The sequence below is a fragment of the Takifugu rubripes genome, chromosome 15, assembly GCF_901000725.2.
Source record: "Takifugu rubripes chromosome 15, fTakRub1.2, whole genome shotgun sequence".
Lineage (NCBI taxonomy): Eukaryota > Metazoa > Chordata > Actinopteri > Tetraodontiformes > Tetraodontidae > Takifugu > Takifugu rubripes.
Genome location: NC_042299.1, coordinates 16676649 through 16691474, shown reverse-complemented (window position 1 = coordinate 16691474; position 14826 = coordinate 16676649). Strand labels below are relative to the sequence as shown.

The 14826-nt window shown below is 48.4% G+C and overlaps 1 pseudogene; it reads left to right on the top strand.

The window, feature by feature from the left end:
• The window catches only part of LOC115252756 (relaxin receptor 2-like), a 10266-nt pseudogene extending 4785 nt beyond the window's left edge, over positions 1 to 5481 (top strand).
• Positions 5482 to 14826: the final 9345 nt, after the last annotated feature.

Sequence of the window (14826 nt, the reverse complement as noted above, 5' to 3'; positions counted from 1 at the left end):
GGTGCTATTTCACTGTCTTCTCACAGGTCTCTGCGGGGCAATAAAATCCAGGCTTTGTCCAGTTTTGTTTTGGCAGAATACGCACACCTAGAAAGACTGTAAGAACCTCCATAAAATATCTTCTTGTTGCATTTTTGCCTCATTAGAAAGAAAAAGAAGAAAAAACATGAATAAGATTTTTTTTGTTGTATTTAATACTTCTTTTTTCAAAGCAGAAATGGAGTCATGGAGAGAAATGAACCCAACAGACAGAAATTCCCATTGCTAACATGATCTTTAGCTAAATGATGTGTATCAGACGGCAGATCGAGCTGCGGTTAAAAATGGCAACATTGCTTTAACGAGGCTAAAGCTAAAGCTAATAGCTCTGACTCTGTGGCTCTAACGAGGCTAAAGCTAAAGCTAATAGCTCTGACTCTGTTGCTTTAACGAGGCTAAAGCTAAAGCTAATAGCTCTGACTCTGACATGGTCTCGTTCCTCCCCAGGTTTCTGCAAAACAACAGCCTCCATTTTATTTCCCAGCATGCTTTCAGCGGCCTGCGCAGTTTAAAGAAGTTGTAAGTATCCTGCCAGCGTCATCAGGACCCTGTTCAGGACCCTGTTCAGGACCCTGTTCATGCCCAGGACATGAAAAGGGTCCCGAACAGGGTCCTGTTCAGGACCAGGACATGAACAGGGTCCTGAACAGGGTTCTGAACAGGGTCCTGCAGACTGCACCTCATGAGGGTGGGTCAGCCTTTCCTGGTGTCCCATCTCCAGCCTCCTTCTCAGGCCTCTGAAGGAGGGCGCTCAGCTTTCCCTCCATGTTCTGTCACATGCTCAGCAGCAGGGACCTCATGACCCCCCACCAGCTTCTGGCCTCCTGCTCATCATTTTGCTTTTCTTTCCCACTCTGGGAATTCTCACACGTCTTCCTCTAGTTCCAGCGCCCTCATTTCCATCCTCGTGCTGAAGAGCTCTGATACTCTGAGGCGGGTCTCACGCCTTCATATCTGCTCGCTTCACACACCCTCCACACGCCAGCTTGGGCATGCAGCACTTCCCAAATCATCCAGATTCACATTTGATTCAAAAATCATAGAACAGTAAAATGCCTGAAACATCAACTGATTAATAAACTTTACCTTGAAAAGAGATCTTTGTAGAAGATCTTTAGATCTTTGTAGAAGAATCTTTATTCAACCAGCTGTTTTTAATGTATTTGAGGTTTCTTAGTCAGAACCTAATATCCAGCCTCAGTCCTGGTGTGTTCATGGATCTTCATCAGCTACAGTGGCTGTGAGTCACACACACACACTCACACACCCTCACATACACACCCTCTCACACACACACACACACACTTTGTATTTCTAAATGTTGGTCTGTGATCTCTAAGGTCCAGATTGTGTCACAGAAATGTTCTTTTCTCATCATCACAACCCTCAGATGTTGGAGGAAACAGCTCTTCCATAAGCTCCAAATATATGTTGAGATCTTTTTGAGCGTCTAGTTTAGTAAAACTGTTCTGATTTCTTCCTTTCTGTGCCAGCGTGTTGGACCACAACCCTCTGAGGATTCTGTCCCAGGACACTTTCATTGGGCTCCAGTCTCTGAAATATCTGTGAGTCAAGTTGTGTTCTGTTATATATATATATACTGTATATATATATATATATATATATATACAGTATATATATATATATATTCTGATGGTCTCCACACCTGGTGTGTGTTCCTCAGGTCCCTGGTGGACACCTCCCTGCAGCAGCTTCCTCATCACAGCTTCTGTCAGCACATGCCGGGCCTGGACTGGCTGTGAGTCTGCTCTGGACGGACCTGTGGGGGGGCTGCTTCACACTAATCTGTGTAAATATTTCCCACTTTCCGCCCTCTTTTTTCCCTCAGAGATCTCGAAGGGAACCAAATCCAAACTCTCAACTACTCGATTTTGAAGACGTGCGGCGAGCTTGAAGCTCTGTAAGCGTTCTTTCATCTTTCATCTTTCACCCTGTGCTTCAAAGCAACATATTTATTTGACCCCCCCTCAACACCAATTCACAGACTGTTTTGGATCTCCTGTCTTCAGATTACTGATGGACAACAGGATCCAGCGAATTCCCGACAACACTTTCCACTCCCTCTGGAAACTGGCTGAACTGTGAGTAAGAGCCAGTGATGCTTCTGATCTCTAGTCCTGATAATCAGATGGTTACTAGTACCCAGCAATAAGTAACAAATCAGACAAGTGATGAAAGGCTTGGGCAGGGAGAGACGACCCGTTCTCAGGTCCTGTCAGTGACATCAAGGGAAGCGTGGAGGTCCGTTTGGTGTCCATCTGAGATAAGGGTTCCACGCTCCGCTCGTGTCCTGAAGCTGCTTATTTTGTGCGACCCCTTCTTAGAACTGGCAACCGTGTGTCGATTGTCCCTCATCGTAGAAAAAGGTGCTCAAACTTGGCGGAGTATCAAATATCCAGAACACGTAGAGACAGAGGACATTACAGACAAGGCACACTCTCCATACACCATCTGCTGTCTCTTCCTGCCCCCCCAGCTGGGGTAAATGTGAAATGTCTGCTCAGTCTTTACATCCACGCTTTCCTCTTTTCTGCTGTTCAGGAATCTGTCCAGCAACCGGATAAAGGAGCTGCCAAGAAGCACCTTTCAAACCCTCTCCAAGTCGCTGCTCAAGCTGGAGTGAAGGAAAGGTGCAAGTGTGGTGTTTCTTGTGCTGAAACCCTTGGACTCCAGCAGATTTCGGCATTTTTCCGGGTCTCTGGAGCCCGTCCGGTGCAGAGATGCAATCATCAGAGGGAGGCGGCGATTATGTTTTCATAATTCATGCTGAGCTCATTCCACCTTCCAGGGGAAGCACAACTCTCCAGCCACAAACCTTCTTTGGCAGAAGAAACGAATCAAGTGTTCATCAAGGGGAGGGGGGTCATGTGACACAAGTATGGATTCTTCTGTTTGTTTCTTTCTGCAGGAACATCTCATACAACCCTCTTCTCCGCATTCACCCCGGCCACTTCGACCACCTGATTCAGCTGCAATCTCTGTGAGGATCCTGATGCACACACGTTTAATTCATTTACAATTAATTTAATTTCTAAATGAGTCTCGCTCTGATGGTCTCTCCTCCCTGCAGGGCTCTGGAGGGGATAGAAATCCCTGAAATTGAAACAAAGATGTTCCTGCCCATGAAGAACCTCTCCCACATGTATGCACACCTTTTGAGGAGTACCTGGCACGTGTCGTTCCACCACCGTCTTCTTCCTCTGTTCTTCTTCCAGCTATTTCAAGACATTCCAGTACTGCTCTTACGCGCCCCACGTCCGTTCCTGTAAGCCCAATACGGATGGGATTTCTTCCTTTGAGGACCTGTTGGCTAACGTGGTTGCTGCGAGTGTCCGTCTGGGTCATTGCCTTCATCACGTGCTTTGGTAACCTCCTGGTCATCGGCATGAGGTCACTGATCCGAGCGGAGAACAACCAGCATGCTGCTTGCATCAAAGTCCTGTGCTGTGAGTGACACTCTCCCTCAGGGTTCCGGTTCGGGGTTCGGGAATAAAAGAGGTAGATGCAGGCCGGGAGGATTAAAGCCGGACTTGCATCCGTACCCAGAATGCTGGGATGGATGGTTTAGCTGTTCAAAATGTCGGCTCCTCTGTTTTCGTGCAGGTGCAGACTGCCTCATGGGGGTCTACCTTTTCTTCCTTGGAGTTTCTGATGTGAAATTCCGAGGAGAGTACAACCGAAACGCCCCTGCTCTGGATGGAGAGTGTGGAGTGTCGAACCATCGGATTCCTGGCCATGCTGTCCTCAGAAGTAATTTAAGGGAGTACATGTGTCTCAACAGGAGCAGAAGGCACCACTCAGACGTTTCTGCTGCACTGCCTGTAGCTCATGAATCACAATGAAACAGCAACTCTGTGAAATCTAGTTTAAGGGTGAAATAGCCTGTTTGTGCTTTTGGTTCCATGAGGATGAGGATGAGGATGATAGGAGGTTTTGCCTTGGTTGGGTTGTTTTCCGTACGTTTTGTAATGATGGAAGCCTTCCAGTTGACAGTGATTCTCTACTCTTTTCCCCAACAAAAACCCCAGGTGTCTGTTCTGCTCCTGACCTACCTGACCTTGGAGAAGTTCCTCGTCATTGTGTTTCCCTTCAGCAATTTGCGCCCCAGCAAACCTCTGACTGGGGTACTTGCCCCACATCTTACAAATAAATAGCATCATCCGATCACTTATCTTGCTTATTAAATGGCCATGTGGTGTAAAATGTTGAAGCTGACCCTCACACTATGGTATTCTATTCTATAGATTCTATAGATTCTCTTTACAGCTGGAAAAAAGCTTGCCCGTGTTGCATCTGGCATCTGTTTGATGACTGACTTTCTTTGTTAGCGTTTAAAAGTCTGGCAGCTACATTATAGATCACACTCACGACACTGCTGAGGTGCAGTGAGAGATGGAGAGAGGCTGAATGAATACTGACGTCAGCAGGTGGCGACAGGACGGTGGCGGAATTCCAATCTCCATCAGCAGAACTCTGCTGACTATGTGTCTCTTTGACACCCCCCCACCAAGGTTGGTCCTGGCCTCCATCTGGCTACTAGGCGTCGTGATTGCGGCCGTGCCCCTAATGAACGAGGATGTGTTTGGGAACTATTATGGACGTAATGGGGTCTGCTTTCCCCTTCACTCTGACAGGCAGGAGAAACCTTACTGCCAAAGGATATTCCACAGGCATTTTCCTGGTAAATTCCAAAGCAAACTCCCACAACAGGCTCATTTCCTTGCTATTGATGTTGCCATTATTGCCACAAACACAAACTGTGTGTTTGAGTTCAATCTACTTAACAGCATGTGTCTCTTTAGGTCTGAACCTGGTGGCATTCCTGATCATCGTCTTCTCCTACTCCAGCATGTTCTACTCCATCTATAAGACCGGGATTAATGCGACGGAGTGAGGAGCAGGCTGCACAGAGATGTGGCTGTGGCCAATCGCTTTTTCTCATAGTGTTCTCTGATGCCCTCTGCCTGGATCCCCAATTTTAGTGGAAGATCCTGTCCCTCCTGGAGGTGGTAGATACCAGGTAGGGCATCTCTGGTCTGTGTGTTAATGTTTTAAAGACAGAGTTAATAATGGAGCAGTGATGTGGTTTTTCTGAACTCCTAATTTTATGGAACAGGATGAATAAAAAGGACAACTCTCCTTCTTTTACTGTAGACACCATCTCCAGCTGGGTAGTCATCTTCTCTCCTTCATCAACAGTGCCTTGAACCCCATACTCTACACCTTGACCACAAGCTTTTTCAGAGGAGCAGGTGGAGGTCTCACTCTGCCGTTGGCAGAGACGACACATGTTGAAGAAAGACCACAAAAGCCCTCACCTCGTCCACCATCCTCATGGAGACCCCACAGATTTCCTGCTACCATCTCTCGTCCTACCTCCAGCGCGTATCACTGAAAGATGCAGATCCACGCTATGCCTGAAGGGGCAGGAACCTTTTCTGGACTAAACTGACTGGTGGCTGAGGACTGGTTACTAGTTAAATCACAAGTGTGGTAGTTAGGGTTAGGGTTAGTGACAATGACCGAGCTGTTTCATCATGGCTTTGCAGGACACGTGCAGCACTTTCTCTTTGACTGTAGCCTTGGCACAGCCGTGAGAAGCAACCTACCTAGTTTTACCTATAGCTATAGCTTTGACAGTGTTGGATGTACAGTAACTGCCAGCCAAGGCAACATTCCACCCAGTGTCAACAAATTAGCCTTTAAACCAAAAGTCCACAATAGAAGCATTACGTTCAATTACCTGCTAAAATGAGTTTTGGATTTAGAAATGTGGATGGCTCCATCTTCCTCTTGGTTAGGGTTGTAAATGCCCAAAATGCTGCTCCAGTTATGATCTAATGACGCTGGTGTGGAACTGGAGGGTCTGCTGGGAGACTAATGTTTGTTAAAGTGACGCTTATAATGATGGTTTAATATTATGTTTGATCAAAGTTGTTGATTATCTGCATGTGCAACAGGATCGCATCCTCCAGGTCCAGTTGATCATCCTTCTAGTAAATGCTACATCAGCATGTCTGAGCTCAATATTCCTGCAGAAAAAGACTCATTGCACTGAAAACAGGGCAGCAGCTTCCTGCCTCCTTGGCTCCAAGTGTCTGACACGGTCTATAAATGTTTAAGAAGTAGGTCAGGTTGATGGTGCTAAGAAGAATATTTTAAAAAAATATTTTCTTCAGGAAGTTTAAATTGACTTCATTCAATCAATACTGTTCAAGCCCATTTCTGTTATTTTCCCATAATGATTGTTCAGTCTCAGTTCGTATTATACTAATTAATTATGTCGTCAGTGGAGTATTGCGTTAAGTGACATCAATACAGTAGATGACTGTTGCTATTTAGATGCTTTAACCTGTACATATTTCAGATAAGCGAACACTCTTTGATGAAGTAAAGACACGTCCAGTTATGCTCTTCAGCTCTTCTTCTGTATCATTTGGTACGGGAGCATTTCTGTGTCTCTAGTTTGTTTTGTTGTTGTTGTCAGTTCCGTGGATTTTGTGTATTGGTTTTACTATGGCTCCTAGGCTGAAAAAATAAGAATTAAAAAGAAAGCACACTAGTAATACTTTATTGAGAGAACTTGCACCGTTGAAGTGTAACTATTAAACCAGAGCATTAAAAACAAACCCCAAAAATGAGGCTCTATAGAATGTTCTCGTCCCTATATTTCCCTTGAAATATCGTATGGTGTATTAACAACTATGTTAAATTAATTTCCTATCAGATCTCACAAGCTCACGATACATAAATGCAGTAATAGATGTCAAATACTTCGCGTATGTTCCATTCAAGTCTTGTAGAACACCACCAATGTGTCAAATGCTGCATAGATCTATACATTTTAATGGCCTTTTTTAAACGCTGTGTGTCAAAGCGAGGAGTACTGTGTGATTGGGCATAATACTACTAGTAAAATATTAACATTAATTATTAAGATAATCCAAATGACTGGTGTCAGCCCCCCTGCAGGCTCAGCATCCTTTCGTGGCAGGTGTCCTGTCCTTGGACTAAGCGACGCCCTTGACGACCCGCTTGATGGACACCACCGAGAACCAATGAGCGACGGTTATTTCGCCAGCTTCCAGCACAGTCCTGTTTCCTGATTGGTTGCGAGGGGCGGGGGCCTGTCATCCCGAGGACGAAGCGCTGTCAGCCGAGGCGGCACGAGGAGGAGAGACGAGGCGCATCGATGAAACAAGCCTTTAAACCACACAAAGAAAGGAGCCGATGATCCTGCCGGTGTGAAGGTCGACGCAGCAAAGGTAACACCGCCTAAAGCTTCGCTCCTGTTGTGCTTGTGGATGTTTAATGACCGTGATGCAACAAAGCCACCGAGCGGTGACTCGATACAGCGGAAGCATCGATGCAACTGCTGCGGGGGCTCGAATTAGCCTGGTGGCTACCGAGGTTAGCTGCAGGGATAGCTGATTATGGGCTCAATATCCACAATGAAAACCCAAATGTGGCGAGCTGGACACACGCTTCTTGAGAATAATACTGGTAGAAATAACTGTGACCGGTTGTGAGAGGGGTTAGCCGAAGAACCGTCTTTTATATTGGCAGCTGCCGTTGATAAATACACATCAATGATGACGTTCTAACATGCTAAACCCTCTGTTAGCTACCAGCTGGGTAGCTGCTGTCATTAACACAAAGCACAATTGCTACGTGCTAACGAGTCCGTCTCCGTAAGTGGAGCACAAGCCATGAAGCCTCCCCGTACGTGCGCGGATGTGCCTTGACCCACCCAGGATGCGCCTCTTCCTGCCTCCCGGTGTCCTCCAGCGAGGATGCTCCGGAGCTCAGCTTGAACATTGAGGGTTGGAATGCCGGCCTTCCAACAGGGATGAGTTGCTCCCACACACGGGTTCAGAGGCCAAATCAAGTAGACCGAGGACCTCTATTTCAGGCAGGAGATTTTGTCTGCCTTCTTTTGGTCGGGGGTGTTTAAGCATCCAATAGTTCGGCCAAGAACAGCGTAAATGATAAGATGGGACAGGTGGAAGGAGCAGAAAGGGGCCGTTGTCTTTAGTAGCAGGCTGATTCTTTTCAGGAATCTTCCTTTTCCTTAAATCCAGACCCTCAGCAACCTCTAACGGTCCCGTTGGGTCACATTGTAAACATGAGCTGCCCTGGGCTCTTGGTCCTTAATCACGAGAGAAATGGAAAGTTTTACGTTGCTGTAATGGAGAGAATTTAAGCGAGAATTCAGGAAACTGCATTGGAAAAAATAGATTTTCTAAACATTAGTCATCTTTTGTGTTGGTTGGACCTACAAGTTCTAATGTGATGCATGAAATAGCATACTACCCTAACCCCTGACCCTGACCCCTAACCCTAACCCTAACCCTGACCCTAACCTGACCCTGACCCTGACCCTAACCCCTAACCTGACCCTAACCCTGACCCTGACCCTGACCCTAACCCTGACCCTGACCCTGACCCTAACCCTGACCCTGACCCTGACCCGACCCCGACCCCGACCCTGACCCTAACCCTGACCCTGACCCTAAACCCTGACCCTCTAACCCGACCCTGACCCAACCCTGACCCTAACCCTGACCCTGACCTAACCCTGACCCTAACCCTAACCCTGACCCTCTAACCCTGACCCTGACACAACCCTGACCCCTAACCCTGACCCTCTAACCCTGACCCCTAACCCTGACCCTAACCCTGACCCTGACCTACCCCTGACCCTAACCCTAACCCTGACCCTAACCCTAACCCTGACCCTCTAACCCTGACCCTGACCCTAACCCGACCCCGACCCTGACCCTAACCCTGACCCTAACCCTAACCCTAACCCTAACCCTGACCCTCTAACCCTGACCCCTGACCCTGACCCAACCCTGACCCGTCTGTCAGAGATAAAGAGTCCAACATTCCTGACTAAGGTGTGCGGTTGTGTAAGGTATTCCCTGTGTTTGCTGATAGCAGCTAGCATGGCGCCACCAACACCAACACCAGAGCCGGGTCCATGCGTCCTGAGGACAGCAGACACGTCTCAGAGGGACAAAACAGCTTCTGGAGCTGAAACTAAACACAACATGGCAAAGAATCGTCCCCTGAGCCGGAGTGAAAGCTAACGATAACTACAGGGCCAGAACCCTGAAGGTTGTGTGTGTGTGTGTGTGTGTGTGTTGTGTGTGGTGTGTGTGTGTGTGTGTGTGGGGGTTCAACATGTTTGCATGGAGACGCAGGCAGAGTGTGGAGATGGTAATGTTGTCCAGGAAGCCACCCTCACCATGCAGCCGATTGAAGATGATGATGATGATGATGATGACGATGATGATGATTATGATGACGATGATGATGACGATGACGATGATGACGATGATGACGATTGAAGATGACGATTGAAGATGAATGGATGATGATGATGCGATGACGATGATGATGATGATGATTATGATGACGATGATGATTATGATGACGATGATGATGATGATGACGATGATGATGATGATGAAGATGATGATGATGATGGATGGGATGATGATGAAGATGACGATGAAGATGATGATTGAAGATGATGAAGATGATGACGATGAGATGATGACGATGAAGATGACGATGAAGATGATGATGAAGATGACGAAGATGATGAAGATGACGAAGATGACGATGAAGATGCTGAAGATGACGATGAAGATGATGATGAAGATGATGACGATTGAAGATGATGAAGATGACGATGATGATGATGATGACGATGAAGATGATGATGATGGACGATGACGATGAAGATGATGATGAAGATGATGACGATGAAGATGACGATGAAGATGACGATGAAGATGATGATGAAGATGACGATGAAGATGATGACGATGATGATGACGATGAAGATGATGATGATGACGATGAAGATGATGACGATGGATGATGAAGATGATGATGTAATCAAGGTTATTTTATTATTTTATGCACCTGCCTTGTCTCTCTGGAGTATGAGCACTTTTCCTGTTGTCTTTGGTCAGGGCCAGATGTTGTCCTCCTGCACGTGTTGTGTAGTTGTGTGTTGTGTGTTTGTGTGTTGTGTGCTGGGGTGTTGTGTGTTGTGTGTGTCACGGTCAGGGGTTCAACTTCCTGCAGCTTCTTCTTTTAGCCAGTCTTTCCTAACGTCCCCCCTCCAAGCGGCGCGTCAGCGCCCCCTGTGGTGAGCTTTCTAAAGAGGATGTGAGTGTTGTGTTTGTTGCTCCGCCCACACACACACTCCTGGGCGAGGCGCTCGTGCAGCTGATGTCATGGCTGATGAAGACATCAACAGCAAGTCACCTGAGGGCAGGTGTCTCGTGAGACGCCTGTTGAGAGAGAAAGGTGTGGAATGGGCGCACTGTTGCGTCACACACGGAAACTTGTGTGAAACCAGCAGCACGGGCCACGTTAGAGGGGCCATCGTTGGTCATTTATAGAATCACTGATCCATGAGCCACTTCAGGATCCATGAGCCAACTTCAGGATCCATGAGCCACTTCAGGGGGCCCCCTCCAGCCAAAGCCTGGAGGGGCTGAGGAGTGCTCTCCTGTGTGTCGGGGTGTTGTCGGCAGCTGTAACCCTACCACCTATGAACACGTGGAGCCTGCTGGAACTGGCCAAACAGGCCTCGACCAGTGAGAGGCTGCCCGCTCTCTCCCTCCGTCCATGTGCTGGACCGTCCTGTTCATGTCCCCACCGGCTGAGACAGAAAGGCTCCTTTCTTGGTCCTAACCTACAGAGTGGTGACGAACAGAGTGCTTTAGTTTCCAGAGATAAAGAAGGCAGCGTTCAGAGAGAGCTCGAGAAGAACCACCCAAACTTCCCAAACCACCCAATCAAGCTGTGCTGCTTGAGCTGAACCCCTCCCTTGTTCACCACCTGAGAGCAGGAGACAGAGCGGCGCTTCAGAGGAGCCACAGTCAACAGGTGAGCACAGGAAACGGGGAAATAGGGCCAAACAGGAAGAAGCCTTTGTGTTGGACCCAGACCACTGAGAGCAGGGCTCTGGAGGGGACGCTGTTTACCTGTGAGGGCGACGCCATGAAGCTCACACACTCCGCATTCAGTGAAGCCCACGTAAAGAGGAGGGAGAAACCGGAGACAGCATGGGGCTAAGGAGACCAGGAAAATGAAAGCCAAAGGAGAACATTTGATGAGGAAAGGGTTGGAAGAGCAATTACCTGGTGGAGTCATGTCCCAAGAGGATGTGAGGAACACTACCGCTCTTGTGGCTGACAGTAGGGGCTTCATCTGAGGGCAGTGGCCCCTCAGCGACCCAGGGCCACCACCAGGACCTGGAGAAGCAGAGCCATGGCCAGGATGGAATAGTTCTGGAGCGCATTGCCTCTCTGCCAGTGGACATGTTTGAGCCCAGGACTTCACTGGGAGATTTTCAAAGATCCAGTCCAGGTCCAGGAAGAGGGTCAAGAATCCCGGGAGGTAGGCGCTGAACACATGTTTTATTAAAGTGAACACAACAAGGAGCAAATCCAGGCTAGCATTAGGCTAGCATTAGGCTAGCATTAGGCTAGCATTAGGCTAGCATTAGGTACGGATGCTGTGGAACAGCTGCACACATGGCTGCAGATTTACATCCCTCCAGTTTTAATTGACAAAAAGCTCAAAGGGATTTTAGTGACATAAATTTTGATTTAGTTCAGCAGGACATGAGCATAAGCATTAAAAGATAAGCTACGATAAAGGATAAAGATTTCGAGTCACAACAGGAACATCCTCCTTTAGGGGGGATGCATGGTTGCTCTGTAACGTAGCATCATGAAAGAGATGGTTGAGGGTTGTTTCTGTGTGTTCCTGGAGAACCTCAACCAGCCCAGCCGCTTGTTAGCATAGATTTGTTAGCATAGATTTGTTAGCATAGATATGACGCGACTACAACAACTACAACTACTGCAGGTCGCCAACATCACAACCAGATTAGGAAAGAAGTGACGTGTGTGTTAGCAGTAAACTGTGACACAATCAGGATGAAGCCCCCCCCCCGGCTGTTTCCTGTCCCGTTGGACTGCACTTCAGCAGAAAGGGAAACGGAGAATGCTGAAGCAGTGCTCGTGTAATTGTGCACCCACCTGTGCAAACATGCCTTGAAAGACAACAACAAGGATGTGATAAAGGCGCACAAATATCACAGAGGCAGGAAGTGGCTGAATTATGCGGTGCACTGTTGAGCACCGTGGAGACAGGAAGGCGTTGGCTGAACCCTGACCCTAACCCTGACCCTAACCCTGACCCTGACCCTGACCCTAACCCTGACCCTGACCCTGACCCTGACCCTAACCCTAACCCTGACCCTAACCCTGACCCTGACCCTAACCCTGACCCTAACCCTAACCCTAACCCTAACCCTAACCCTGACCCCTAACCCTAACCCTGACCCTAACCCTGACCCTGACCCTAACCCTAACCCTAACCCTGACCCTGACTCTGACTCTGACCCTGACTCTGACCCTGACCCTACCCTGACCCTGACCCTGACCCTGACCCTGACCCTGACCCTGACCCTGACTCTGACCCTGACTCTGACCCTGACCCTGACCCTGACCCTGACTCTGACCCTGACCCTGACCCTGACCCTGACCCTGACTCTGACTCTGACCCTGACCCTGACCCTGACCCTGACCCTGACTCTGACTGACCCTGACTCTGACCCTGACCCTAACCCTAACCCTGACCCTGACTCTGACCCTGACCCTGACCCTGACCCTAAAGCTGCTCCTTTGACAGCTGCAGGAATCCAATCACACGCTTTTTCTGTTTGGGTCCTCATTTTCAGCAGAAATGAATAAAACAGCGACGTTTTACAGCTTTGTTGTGGGGATTTAGTGATTTAAATAATCTGAAATAAAATCCAGGTTTCTACTGGTGCTAATGGCAACGATTGAGACTTTTGAACCGGAACGTGAGGAGTGAGTGTTGGGTGTGCGTGTGTGTAGATGAGACAGGACCTGAGTTGACAACAACACTAATAGGAAGCAGCAGGACGTGAGCGCTAATGAGGGAGACGCAGCATGAAGCTATTTCCTGGAGAGATTAAGTGGAGCAAATAGCTGGGGACACTTGATCAACCCAGAACATCTTCCCAGCACACATAGCAACACACTTTTTAAACACATGTAGCCACCCAAAAGTGTGTAGAAGATCCTTCATGGAGCCAGTTTGCTACATGTTTCAGTGCAGGAAGCAGAATTGTATGCGTCAGGGTCAGGGTTTAGGGTCAGGGTTAGGGTCAGGGTCAGGGTTAGGGTCAGGGTTAGGGTCAGGGTCAGGGTCAGGGTCAGGGTCAGGGTAAGGGTCAGGGTAGGGTTAGGGTTAGGGTCAGGGTTCAGGGTCAGGGTTAGGGTAGGGTAGGGTTCAGGTTTAGGGTCAGGGTCAGGGTTAGGGTCAGGGTCAGGGTCAGGGTTAGGGTTAGGTTTAGGGTCAGGGTCAGGGTTAGGGTCAGGGTCAGGGTTAGGGTCAGGGTTAGGGTCAGGGTCAGGGTTAGGGTCAGGGTTAGGGTCAGGGTCAGGGTTAGGGTCAGGGTCAGGGTAAGGGTTAGGTTAGGGTCAGGGTCAGGGTCAGGGTTAGGTTAGGGTCAGGGTCAGGGTTAGGGTCAGTGTTAGGGTCAGGGTCAGGGTTAGGTTAGGGTCAGGGTCAGGGTCAGTCCCTGTCCATATGTCCCTGCGCATGTGTCTATGCATATGTGAATCTACACGTGTGACCGTGTATGTGTGTGTGGAGGAGTTCCGCTCCAACAGCTGGCGTGCCCAGGCCCCTGCCTCAGAATGTGAGGAATCCTCAGAGCTCCAGAAGGGTGTGAGTGTGTGTCTGTGCGTGTCTTTATTTTCCCAGGGAACAAGCATGTCAGCTCCTGTTCCATGTGTTAGATCTGAAATGTACTGAGAACTAGCTGCTGAATCCAGGTCTACAAGTATTCAGCACCACTCAGGTTAGCATGAGCAGACCTTCTCAGAGTAGCAGGTATGAAGCTAACACCTCATGTCTCTGCATCTTCTGTGCACACAGTTGTTAGATGTTGTGTAGACTCTCAATCATCCAGGTCATCGTATCCAAGGTAGTTTTCTCTGTCAACTGGACTGGGTTTCTTCTCTTGAAGACGTTTCGCCTTCTATCCAGAAGGTTCTTCAGTTCTGAAATCGCTGGGGAGAGAGCTTGAAAACACAGCCCTGTGGACCATCTGCATGCTAATGATCTGGGTGGTCACCTGAGAGTCGTTAGCAGGGTCGTTGGTCGGGTCGTTCACCTAGTTTCTGTTGAGGTGTCTCCCCTTTGTCTGCTGGATCACATGGTGGTGGGTCACTGGGTCTCCTGGAATGGTGTGAACGTTTGTTCTGGATAGAAGGCGAAATGTCTTCAAGAGAAGAAACCCAGTCCAGTTGACATAGAAAAACTACCTTGGACACACAGTTGTTGTTTGACTGAAAGGCGTAAAGGAGTAGAAAAGGATTTCAGGCCAGGACGGGCCTGCCGTGTTCCGCTGAGATTACCCTATAATTGTCTTTAATGTGAACCAGGCCATCACGCACTTGGTCCTCATGTTGTCTGCCACCGACCTTCCTCATTCTTTCTGGACTGAATCTCTTCTCTTTCCCTCATCCATTCACTTTCCTGCAGCATTACCTAACCCTAACCCTTCCCCCACCCCTGACCCTAACCCTGACCCTGACCCTGACCCTGACCCTGACCCTGACCCTGACCCTGTGGGTCTCCAGTAGCAACAATAATAATCCCATGTGTCTCCAGTAGCAACAGTAATAATCCCGTGTG